The sequence below is a fragment of the Diceros bicornis genome, chromosome 6 (assembly GCF_020826845.1).
Source record: "Diceros bicornis minor isolate mBicDic1 chromosome 6, mDicBic1.mat.cur, whole genome shotgun sequence".
Lineage (NCBI taxonomy): Eukaryota > Metazoa > Chordata > Mammalia > Perissodactyla > Rhinocerotidae > Diceros > Diceros bicornis.
In genome coordinates this window covers 84,563,233-84,575,655 of record NC_080745.1, presented here as the reverse complement: position 1 = coordinate 84,575,655, position 12,423 = coordinate 84,563,233, and the positions used below count along the sequence as shown (strand labels likewise).

Below are 12,423 nucleotides of genomic sequence, written 5' to 3'. Positions count from 1 at the left end.
ATGGACTCTCCCGCCCCAGTGGCGGGGGATGGCTGGAAGGGCAGGTCAACAGGCTGCAGTGGGAAACGGGCAAGACATGTGCTGTTTCCCGCAGCGCGCTTCTGCCTCCTTCAGGCCGGTGGCCAGGACCTGGAGCGGCTGAGGTCTGTACTGGGGAGACGTGAGGGCCCGGCTCCCCACCACAGCAAGCCCTGGCCCGGCCTCCAAGGACACCTTTGCTGACACAATTGGAGGGGGGGGCCCAAGCTGGTGAGTGAGAGCCACAGGGCTCGCTACAGGCCACCAGATGAGCTCTCCACAGAGAAGCCCCGTGCAAGGGCGCATCTGAAACTAGCAGGCCAGGCAAGCTGAGAGGCCCAGTCAGGCCCCTAATGTTACAACAAGGATGTACAGGGAAAAGGCAGCTCATCGTGACATGCAATCAAAGGGCCCATCTCTGTGATTCTAAACACAGGCTGAGCCTGCAGGAATGTCCCTGACACCCCATCACAGAGCCCCCAGCACCCACCCCCCATGCCCCTGCTGGGGCAACCAGGCCCAGCTAGCCAGGTCCCCACCCCTGGCTTCTGGCTGGCTCAGAAACCTTCAAGGCTTGGGCTCCTGGCCTACTCACTGGAGGCTCCTAGAGAAGGATTTCATCTCCTTCGAGGTGCCGGAGGTTTGGGGACACACCTGGGAACCTGACCATCCTCTCCTGCTCTACATTCAGAGCAACCACATTCTGAGCTCCAAACACAGGCTCACGACTGAATTAAAGTGGAACTTCTGATGGGTAAGTTGAAAAGTCTCCTACATTTCCCCAGCATTTTTTCACCCCCCAGCACAGTGAGCCTAAAATGCATCTAAATTGTGGTCAAAAGAAAAAGAAAATGAAAACAAAACTGCTTAAAACATTTAAAAATTTCCCCCAATACATAGATTGTTTTCTAAAACTGTGGCCAAGGATGTTTGGACGGGTACTGCTGAGGTTTCGGCTCATGATGTCAGGATAGTTCTAGAGCTTCGTGGTGGGCTGACTTTCCTCTGCTCGTATTTTAGATCAGTGTCAAACAAAAACGCCAGAAAATCAAAGTTGTTTCCCGGGGTTGCAACAACATGAAATTTCCAGGAAACACTGAGAAGGTTTACTTCTGCGTTTGTATGAAAATAGCTAATGATGGTGTCAATCTCACAGGGAAGGTAACTGGCAGGGGGTGGCGTGATGAGGCCTGCTCTGGAAGGCACCGCCCAGGAGGCTGTCACTCACTGTCAGCGCTGGGTGTCACCTGGTGGCCAGGATCCTGCAGCCTGTTCAGTCCATCATGCTCGGCACGCCCAGGTTTGTTTCTCTGTCAGAAACAGATCTCTCAGGCCCCATATGCGGTTGGGAGTCCACAGAACCTTACCAGTGGAGCTGAAAAATTCATAAACACTATCCTAGACTTCATTTTTTGAGGAAAGTGACCCCTTCCCTGGGCACTGGGTGTGGCCTTCAGCCAAACTTAGCACTTGGAAAATACAGGGGGAAAAATTGAGGAACCACACTTAGAACTAATCTACTAACTTTTTTTTTCATGACACACGAAAGCACAGATGCACCCAAGTGTCCTTACCCTTAGCAGGGGTGGGTGGGGTTTGCTGCAATAACAAGCGGGAGCTTTGAAATGAGATGGGAGTTCAAATCCTGACTTCTCTCTCATTTGTTGTGTGGCCTTGGGCCAACCACTTAACCACACTGAGCCTCTCCTTCCTCAGCTGGCAAAAGAGATGTGGGAGATCAAAATTTGGCCACCCTGAAATATATCTCTTTACCTTGATTGTTTTCTCTGAAGGACATTTGACCTCCCCCACTAACTGCCTAAAGAATTTGACATGGTGGCTCCTTCCTGGAACAGATCTTCCATCTGATGGCTGTAATATAATGTAAAATAGATGTTACAATAGGAAAGGCACCAACAAGCCCATCTTATCAGAAATTCTGTCTCTCTGGCCACATTCTCTGGATGGCCCTGCGAGGAGTTGCCAGACAAACATTTACATTTATAAGGGAAATCTCCATTTGTAAAGGTATCTCCCTCTCTGTCTTGGGAAGAGGGGGGATGACCTCATTTCTAGAAACTTATCAATGTGGAAGGTGAGGTCTTAAATCTGCATAATAACTTTACCCTTGTTTACAGTGCTTTAGTGGTAATCTCCTGTAACTGACACCCCCCACCCCCAACATCCTCCTTTGTCTTTAGAAGAAGATGGTATTTAAGATGAGAATTTCTGCTATTGTGTTGAGAAACGCAGTGTCCCTGCTTTCTCCCATGTATACATGTTATTAAACTTGGTATTATTTTCTCCTGCTAACCTGTCTTGTTGATTATTTGGCCAGCCAGAAGAACCTTAAGGGAAAGGGCAGAGGGAGATTCTCCCTCTTCCCCCGACAGAGAGAAAGCATCTACTTTGCAGGGGATTGGGAAAATTAATGAAATAACAAATATGAAAGGACCAGGACCAGGACCCTCAGTAGTGCTCAAGTGGTGCTAATTTCCTTTCCTTCTTTATAAGAACTTTTTCCCTATGTACAGAAGCATAAAGGAAATAAGGAGGCATTAAAGCAAAGTGCTTTTACTTAGAATTCCAACAACCAAAAATTTATAGCATAGGACACTTCACTTACGGCTGCCACCATCTCACTGATGTTATAAATACGACCAAGAGCCAGAGGAGAAACAAATACAATCTGGATGCCGGTGATGCTGATGCAACCACAATCCGGGCATTACTAGTCTGTGGGATTTACTCACGGAAGAACTTCTCAGACCCTCAAGGAAGACCTTTGGATACTCACTTTGTACACAGTTTAAAACAATATCTAGTATTTCAGCTGACAGAAAACGTAAAGCTAAAACAAAAATGGGGAGGGAGAGCGATCAGAGAAGAAAAAGGGCTGTGCTATGGACTGAAGGTTTGTGTACCCCACATCCATATGTTGAAGCCCTACTTCCCCGTGGGATGGGACCTGGAGGTGGGGCCTTTGGGAGGAATTAGGGTTAGATGAGATCACGAGGGTCCTCTCATGATGGGATTAATGCCCTTATAAAAAGAGGAGACACGTGATATCTCTGTCTCTGTCTCTGTCTCTCTCTCTCTGTCATGTGAAGACACAGCAAGAGGGCAGCCATCTGCAAACCAGCAAGGGAGGCCTCACTAAGAACCCAACTGTGCTGTCACCCTGATCTTGGACTTCCAGCCTCCAGAACTGTGCTGTGAGAAATAACTGTTTTTGTTTAAGCCACCCAGTCCCTGCTATTTTTGTTACAGCAGCCCAAGTTGACCTAGACAGGCTGCTTAGATACACTGAAATACCAAAGACAGCAGCTAACGAAAAGGGAAGAGATAGAAAACCTATCCAAGTCAGACCAAGGAACCTCAAAACAACAGCAGTCCAGGGCCATTTAACCCAGCTTAAGTGTTTCATAGACCCTGAAGACGCTTAGCCTCCCCCAGGGGTTGTGGTTATCCACAGTGACTGCTGTTAACCACGCCCCCAACACCCCATCCCTGCCTGTTTTACTGCCTCCTCCCCTCTCTCCCTCACCCTACCTCACCTCACCCCAAATCTTTCCGCAAAGGTTAAATCATGGGTTTATACAATAAGAAAGCAGAGATTCCATCTAAAACTATTGAAGTGCAAGCAGTTAGCATCCCAGTCACTCATTCCCTCATGTATTCAAACCTGCCCTGAGCACCCACTCAGGCCAGGCCCTCAGCTGCAGCTGAGGCTACAGACAAGTCTGTCTTTCCCCTTTGCTTTCTCCCGACCTCCCTGACAGGACGCGCTGCCTTCATACCACCTGCCTGCTCCTCCCTTCCTTACCGCCTGTTCAGTCCCAACCCATACTCCAGACTCTACCCTGGCCACCCCGGGAGGGGCAAAGGCTGCTACAGCAGAGCGTTTCCTCTCTAGATCAGACCAGTGATGCCCGACGCTTCTGACCATGGCCCTAATGAGACCCTGAACTCAAACAGCCCCTCTGTGGGCCTTTGGACCACAGCACACATTTTCTAGGACTCTGAAGGTAGGCTCAGCCCACTTAGATGGGCTCCACTGCCAACCCTCTTAATGATGTTCCCAAGACACTCTAGTTATTGTTAGTGCCGTTGAGTGGATTCTGACTCCTAGTGACCCTGGGTATAGCAGAGCAGAGCCCGGCCCGGTCTTTTTGGGCCATTATCTCACCTTCCAGTGCTATATCAGACAATGTTCCACTGCTAATCATAGAGTTTTCATGGCCAATTTTTTTGGAAGTGGGTGGCCAGCTCCTTCTTCCTGGTCTTTCTTAGTCTGGAAGCTCCGCCAAAACCATGGGTGACCCTGCTGGTATCTGAAATACCAGTAGCAGAGCTTTCAGCATCACAGCAATACGCAGCTGCCACAGTGTGACAACCAACAGATGGGTAGTGTGGTTCCCTGACCAGAAACGAACCCAGGCTGCAGCAGTGAGAGTACCGAATCTTAACCACTAGACCACCAGAGGGTGTCTGGCAAAGACACTCTAGCAACCTGGATAAAACAAGGAATACACCCATCATTTCTAAAACAATTAGCAATTCAACATATATTAATGCACTTACCACATGCCTGGCCTATGAATGCTGAATAAGATGAGTCTACTCTCAAGTTACTTACTGACACATACCAGAAAGATCGGCAAACCTGCCAAATCCCTGTAATTGAGAGATGAACTATGTGGTACAGACTCTTAAAGCCCACTGAGGTTCAAGGGACTGAGCCACAGTCAAGAAGGGCAAGTAGCTTGAAGCACCTCTGACACTCCAAGAAAAACAAACTTGAGCAGCTGTATCTTTGCCTCCGGCCTAGGGGAAGTCTAGTTGCCATAGCAGCAATCCTCTCAAACACAACCAGTGGACCCCTGCACTGCTCATTAGCACCAGCACACACACTAAAGGAAAGTAGGTCAGATCACAGAAAAACCCATCTGGAGAGTGCTGAGAATGTAAATACAGATGGAGAACAGGCCTGGGCAGGGTCCTGTTTCTTCAAGTCGCTGACCTTCACCACCATCCAATACACGATGGTGGGGACTGCGAGGAGGCTGCACGAAACCATGTGGATCTTCTCTTCAGGGAGCCAGCCTTTAGAGATGGTGCCATCACTGCCCACTTGCAACTTGTTCCTCCATCTGAGGCCCCAAAAGTCCAGCCCTACATCATACAATTCTGTGCCAAGCACTTGGCTCACTCTCTTTCCTAAGATTCTAAGAGCTGGGAGCTGTTGGACTTCAGGCCTCATGTGTGGCCTGGGTTCAGCAACCACATGTAAATACGAGCCTGAGACCAGCAAAGCCGACTGGTGAACAGGACCAGGTTGCCGGTCAAGAATGGCACGTTGCTAGCACTTTCTCTGCCCAGGTTTTACAGATCTGGGATCCTCTTTCCTGGGCTTTTGGAGACACAGCTTTCGTGTCACTCGACCTTGCTCTAAAAGCTGTCTACTGCCTTCGGGAAAAAGTCTCAATTCTACATCCTGGCCTTGATCCAGTCCCTCGCTCCATCCTTATTCAAGCCGGGGCAAGGGTCCTCCTGTGACCTCATTGCCGAGGCGGCTCCCGTCCCCAACTTCTCCAGCTCTCTCAATTCCTCCCATGCCTCAAGTCCCAGCTCCCGACCAGCTCCTGGGAGGGGTCGGTCTCGCCCAGCCCACAGACTTCTTCCCATTCTCTCAACTGCTAGCAGATTTAAGCCCTGGAGCTCTCTTGCCTCGTTAGAGTCTCTCTTCATCCATGTGTCTGTGTCTGGTGTCTCCACTCTCCAGCCATGCGGTGTGCCCTACGCACAGCCAGAGCTCCATGAACACAGGTGGCATGAAACCTCAGAGGACATGGGCAAAAGTCCTAGCAAAAGTCTTCAATCTTATGATGAATAGAGAAAAGGTAGGAGATTGTTGGGTTCCTTCATTTCCAGGGCCACAGGTCTTGTGTTAATCTCCTCCACTCCAACATTATACCTCCACATGCTCACCCCTGGGAGTCTGAGTGGTTTTCTTGGGCTGAAGCACACGCTCAGGTGAAACCCCATCTTTTCCAGAAGGTTCTCCTGCTCTCTCCTTGAAAAGGGCTGATCTACTATATGTCTTCCTCATTGCCTTCACCATATTTACACAGGAGAACTTTCAAAGTTCCTTTTAAGCAAGGACAGCTCCAACGGCCACTCTTCATGGGGAAAAAGTCCTTCAATTCAGTTATGATAGAAGGCGAAGGTTGAGGATTTTACTGTTAGACCCGGGGGACAACCCAAAATGTGCTAGAGAAGAAATCAGTGAAGAGAGATGAGACTCACATTTATTTTAAAGTTAAGAATTCAGGATACATTTTAAATCTTTGATTCCTATAAGAAGGAAGGAAGTAAGGCTGACCCTGAAAACCCCAGAGCTACGCAAAAGTTAGGTTAGTGTTGAGAAGTCTCATCACATATGAGAAAGAAGTCAGAACACAAACACCACATCCAAGAAGACTAAATAAGATCCTTGAAATCCTTCTTTCTTTACCAGATTAATTCAGCTCTTTTGAGATGGAAATGGTAGGAGATACTCTTGAGATAACTTTTTAGAAAATATACCCTACCTAATTTCAAAAAAGATTTAATCTTGCAATTCAAGAGAGCAAAAAAGAAATGCGAGTAGAAAAGGTGGGTAAAAGCCAGAGGGAGTGAGGTTAGCCAAGAAGTAATTACCTAAGCCCTTGCTGAAGCTGCAAGTCTGGCTCTAAGTTTCCCAACGGCCAAAGCAAAAAGGGAAACAATTGTGATCAGTTATGCAATTCATAAAACCCAGCAGATAAAAAGAAAAAAAAAAGGCCATTCCATGGATAAGCAGCTTTTCTATAACTGACATTCTCGACATGCCCTCTCCTATGGGTCCTCTGCCAGGGGATGGTGTATACAGTGGACGATGCCTTCAACAGTATCCTTCTACCAACACAAAATTCAATTGCATATGGCTATTTCAGCAAGCATATCAGCAGCTGCTCAGCTCCCCCAGCAAGCAATAAAATCAGGAAATGAAGAAGTCCCCAGGGGATATATTTCTAGTTGCCCCATCCTGCAGAGAGGGTCCCCACCATCCATGTTCCCACAGTAACAAGGTTACAGAAGGGGAAGCAACGGTCAGCCTTAGGAAGATGTTCATCAACAAAGTGACCACTTGCAGCCTCGTTCCTCCCTCCAATACTCCTCCTGGCTTCACAAGTCCTTGCCAGTTGGTCTCTAGTTGATTGTCGGGGCAAATGCAATGCCACCAACTGCAAAGAAAATTGTAAACCTAGCAGAAGATGCAAGACACCATGAAGTCAATGAAATTGATCCGGGGGAATTGCTCAAAAGCCACCCCAAAGCCACTGAGAAATGGCAATCTGTGAACAACTGAAGAAGAGAAACTCGCAAGGATGAGGAAGAAGGTGGCTTCAAAGAGATGACGTCAGGATCAAAGAACTGAGAGAAGCCCTTCAGAAAACTGCTGAAGTCCTTACGTATTTATGGAAAGTGACTCTGGGCTTGAGCTGCAAGAGTCAAATGTGAAGTGAAGAATACGCAACCCTGAAAACTGGGCAGAAAAATATGGCCAGAATTCTTTGTTCATTCTAAGCATTAACAGATGGTTATCATTCAAGTCTACATTTTCTTAAATATAAAGTAAATCATTTTCATGACTTTTCATTTCTTTTTTCAAGGTAAAGACCCAGTTAAACTTTTTCCCCACTATTACCATAAAATTTTGATTCATTAAGTGGATTAAGTGGCCTTTCTCAGGTAACAATTTTCTTTAGATAATCCAGACCCTTTCCTGTAACTACTTTTATAAACTAGATTTAAGATCATAGGAAAAAAAAAAAACAAAGTGGCCCAAGGTAAAATTCCAGCCTCCAAAGTTCAGGATCCTACTTGGAAATAAAGTCAAGTTGCATTCAAACCTGGGGAGACAGAACCAATTAACCCGCCCGGGCCAGGTAATTGTTTCTGTTTGGGATCAAAAACATAACCAGTGTTATCCATCTTTCTTCTTGGGGAACCATTTCCAAGAAGAGCAGAAAATTCCATAAGCATTATAAAAATGTTTCAGTCCTTGTTAAAAGAGCTTAAATATTGCATTTGGTTTGAATGTTGATGTGTTAATCCACTGAGTTCCTCTGGAGCTTAAGCTTCCTGGTTTTAGAGGCTGCTTTGTACCAGGAATAAGAGGCCTTTTAAGGAAAACACTCAGGTGTAAACAGAGATGGGATCTCCCTGCTGCCAAAATCGCCAGCAAAGCTGGTTTCTGCAGCCGCACTGGAGAAACAGGTTGAGAACTCAGGTTCCCCGCAACTGTAGTGGGAGAGGGTTCCCCTCGGTGACCCCAAAGAGGCCGTTCAGGGTGGAAATGCTTCCAAGATGAAAATGCAACAAGCATGTTGAGAAGCTCTAAACCTCTTGGTCCTTCCTTCAGTGTAAGCAGAGTGGGTACTTGTGACGGCCCCGGCCCCAGAGCAGAAGCCCGTTCATGTATCCAGGCCAGTTGTCAGCTGGTCTGGGGTGAATTACTTCCCATGTCTGACTAGCAGTGACACAGCCTGACATGGAGCTGCCCTAGTTGTGAGTGGAGCAGAGGAAACCAGGCACTGAGGACCAGGACTGCTGACTCAAGGCTCCGTGATGGAACAGAAATCCAGAACGGTTGGGCCAGAAATAGCATCCCTGAGCGTCTACTGATAGCATAATTAGCATCAAGTCTGAGGGCAGAGTGAGTGAATGAGTGTGAGGGTGTATATATGTGTGTGTTGGCATGTGTGTGTGCATGTGTGTGTGCACGTGTGCGCCACCAAGCCCTAAAAATATTTCCCTCTTTTCATAACCATCCCAGAGGCCCTGTCTAATTCCCTCTGCACCCTGACTAACCGTCACTGGATGCAATTAGCTTATAACTGCATCTTAGGATAAGGCATAATTTTTCCTAAAGACTCAGATCTTTAGGAACTGATTTGTCCATGTGAAGACAATCTTTCCATGACAAGAAACTGACCCGATTCCTGCTCATCCCGCTGACTTGAAGGAAATGTGTGAGAGACATGACCAGGTTTCCTAACAGCTTTCAGAGGCTGGTGACTTATAACAGTTTGGCACAGAATAAACACATGGTAGATTTACATTTTTTTGCATCTCTTTAAGCTACTAATCCAGCAAGAGATGAAGAGTTCCTGCTTACATGAGCATTTCTGCAGTGCAGTGATTGCCCAGGCCAGAAACATGCCCTGATGGTTGGTATCAACACTCTGGCAATACCCTAGCATGGCATGGCTCCTGTGTTTCCAGAAGGTCAACATCTCTCTCCAGAGGGGTAGTGGAGTGCCGCCCAGAACCCCCTTTCTCCTTACAAAGCAGACGTTTGGGAAGGTCGGCTCCAAGAGGGCTGAGGCCACGCCTCCCAAATGCCCCACAGAATGCCTGACGCTTAGCCCAGCACCAGGCACGTGGGAGGCCCTCAATGGCCATGTGGACACACGGACGGACAGATGGGTGGACAGACCTGTACTTAGAGACACAGAGGAGAGAGGCAGAAACCAAAATTCTTTCCAACTGAGGCCAGAGCTTAAGGAGAATCAATGAAACAATCCCTAGGCCCGGTCTTCCCACTGGCATCCACGCAAAGCCCAGAACCACGTTCTCCAGCCCCCCTAACCTCAACGTCCTCCCCAACAGCAGGCCTTGGGGTTTTTGTCTGTGATTTTGGGGGGAGAGGGGCAGGTTGGGTGCCCAGGAACGAGGTTTGAATTAAACTCTCTTCTTCAGACACCTAAGTCAAAAAGATTAATGGATAATAGGGGACATTTTTCACTTACCTGAATCCTTAAAGTGACCCTAAGAAGTTACTTAACCTGTCTGTTCCTCAGTTTTCTCATCCGTGCAATGGAAATAATAATAGGACCTCCCCGCCAACATGGATATTGCAAGGTTTAAATGAGATAACATGTGAAAGGTTCTTAGTATAACAATGCCAGGCAGACAGCAAGCGCTCAGTCCACGTCCGCTGCAGCTGCTGCTGTGGCTGTTTTGTAAAAAGGCAAGACATCACCTCGTCCTGGGGAGGACTCAGTGTCCCTGCTCCACTGACGCTCACAGCATCTCCAGGACACCAAGCCAGAGCTCCGGATTCAGCAGGAGGAGTTAGAAGCTGGCAGGTTTCCCAGAGGAGTCCCTGGAGATGACCCAACCCAAATGGTTCCCACCACAGCCTTGCTCTAGGAGATAGTGACCCTGGGCAAGGTCCTGACCTCACTGGGCCCCAGTTCTCCCATCTGTAAAATGGGGACAATAAAAATATCAGCCTGACAGGGCTGCCGTGGGCATTAAAGGAGATGAGGTGTATTTAAGGCATTTCTCTGCGCCTGGCATATAGTGAGCGTTCAGTAAAGGCTAGCTGTTGTCACGATTATGAAGTAAGAAAGCTGTAGCCCCTTCGTGATGCTCCAGGAAGAACTTGAAACCCAAGCCCAGCCAGAGCCTACACGGCTGCTCCCTGTCCTTCCTTCTCCACTCTTTCCTGCAGGGTCAGCAGTTCCGACCTTGGGTCCTGCCAAAGAGCACTGCCACATTGGTGTTCTGATCGCAGAGAACAAGGATGGAGGATGGTCCAGCCCCCACACCCAGCTACATCTGTCTGGACAGATCTCCCAGCCTCTGCCAGCTGAGGCCCATGCAGGTACCAAGTGCCACCCTAGGGACAAGCCTCCCTCTCCTCTTGGAAATGAAGGAGGGCACAGTGCATTAGGAAATCAATCAATTTAGGGGTGTCAACGAATATTTTTTAAAAGAATAGAATAGAGAATAGGATGGAATGGGATGGATGGGATAGACTAGACTAGAATAGGAATATTAATGCATCCCGTCTAGTAAGGGAAGTTTTGCACCAATCATGGACACTAGGTGTGTTAGTACGAGTGTGCTGGTCAGATGTAAAACTTCCAACTGTGGTTTGAGCAAAGCTGCTCTGGGCAGACTGTATGTGCTCCTCCCTGGAAGACGTTCCCCTTTCAATTTTGTTTGCTTGTTTCTTTGTTTTAATGTCTCAAGGTATGAGCTGGGATATCCCCTCCCTCTTTAGGAAATCATGCCACTCTTGTTCACTGGCTTTCAGGCCCATTATCTAAACCTGAGAAAGGCCACAGGACCCTGAGGTTCTGCAAAGCCCCCAGGCAATGATGCTCAATGGGTGGATATTTACACAGAGTCAGGAGCAGGGGCACTGAGGTGGGGCACAGGTGGGCAAGTCATCCCCAAAGAGCTGGCCATCCTTTGCCTCTTAGCCAGGAGAAAGCACCAGGGGCTCCATGCTGGGTGATACCAACCACATAGAGAATTACACTCCTTCCACACGGAGCCCAGCCTTGGGCAGCAAGGGGAGGAAATGCTGGTGCTGAGGCCAAGGTCCTGGGTGACTTGTCTTGGGAGCCTCTGCCCAGAATCACAGCCCAGCCTGAAGTAGCCGTCCCTGCAGAGTCCCCTCAGAAAGAATGTGGCCCATGCCTGCAGGGGTCACACTGTATCCTGGCAGCGGCTTCTGGCCTGCACAGAGCAGAAGCTCAACAAATGTTCATGAGCAAATGAATGAATGAATAAATGCCGGAAAGACAGTGTCAGATCCTCTCCATCCCCACAGCCACTGCCCTAGTTCAGGCCACCATCACCTCCCTCCTGGACCACGATCACAACCTCCAGTGGTCCTGTGACCTCTGGCCTCTCCTGACCATCCACCCTCCCCTTGGCCACCACTGATATTCCCCAAAATTAAACTCGGTCCTGACTCTCCCTAGCTTAGAAAGGGAAGGCGATCTTCCTTTCACTTTGTGGATCCCGGCAAACTCCCCAGTCTGGCTGCAGGCCCCTCCCAACCTGATGACCACCTGCCACTCTTGCTGCTAAGCCCACTGCTCTGCCTGCAACCGCGTGCGCCCTCCCTCCAGTCCCTGCAGGCTTCTTTCTGACCCACTCCCTGAGTCTGCTGGGCCTGCCCGTCCCCCTAGCCGAGGCACATGCGGTTCCCCTCCCTGAAGTACCTTTGCCTTCTTCACCCTCAGCAAAAACCTGCTCATGCTGGAAAACCCAGTGGAAGCGCCGCCTCCCCCTAGGAAGCCTCCCCAACTTCTCCAGGTAGAGTGAGGCCCCCTCTTCTCCTGGGTCTGCTGTTGTCAATTCTGTTGGAGAATTTACATGCCCTATTATGCTGTGTCTGCTTACAGAACAGCCCTCTCTCTGTCTCCTTTCTCCCAGCACTCCCAGTACCACTGGACGTTAAGGGAGAGCCGACATTGATTAAATGCCTTCTACTTGTCAGGCACTGAGCTACATTCTTCATATACCTCATTTACTCCTTACAGTTACCTCCAAGATGTGGGTACTACCAGCCTC

The 12,423-nt window shown here is 48.6% G+C and overlaps 1 protein-coding gene and 1 long non-coding RNA gene across 4 annotated transcripts in view; one reads left to right on the top strand and one right to left on the bottom strand.

The window, feature by feature from the left end:
• TACC2 (transforming acidic coiled-coil containing protein 2) overlaps window positions 1–12,423 on the bottom strand; it is a 202,873-nt gene that overhangs the window by 78,341 nt on the left and 112,109 nt on the right. The gene's annotated exons all lie outside the window — the stretch shown is intronic.
• LOC131407508 (uncharacterized) lies at window positions 255–4,326 on the top strand. Its single transcript, XR_009220504.1, has 3 exons — window positions 255–1,748; window positions 2,416–3,233; window positions 3,801–4,326. It is a non-coding gene; the product is annotated as an uncharacterized LOC131407508 (long non-coding RNA).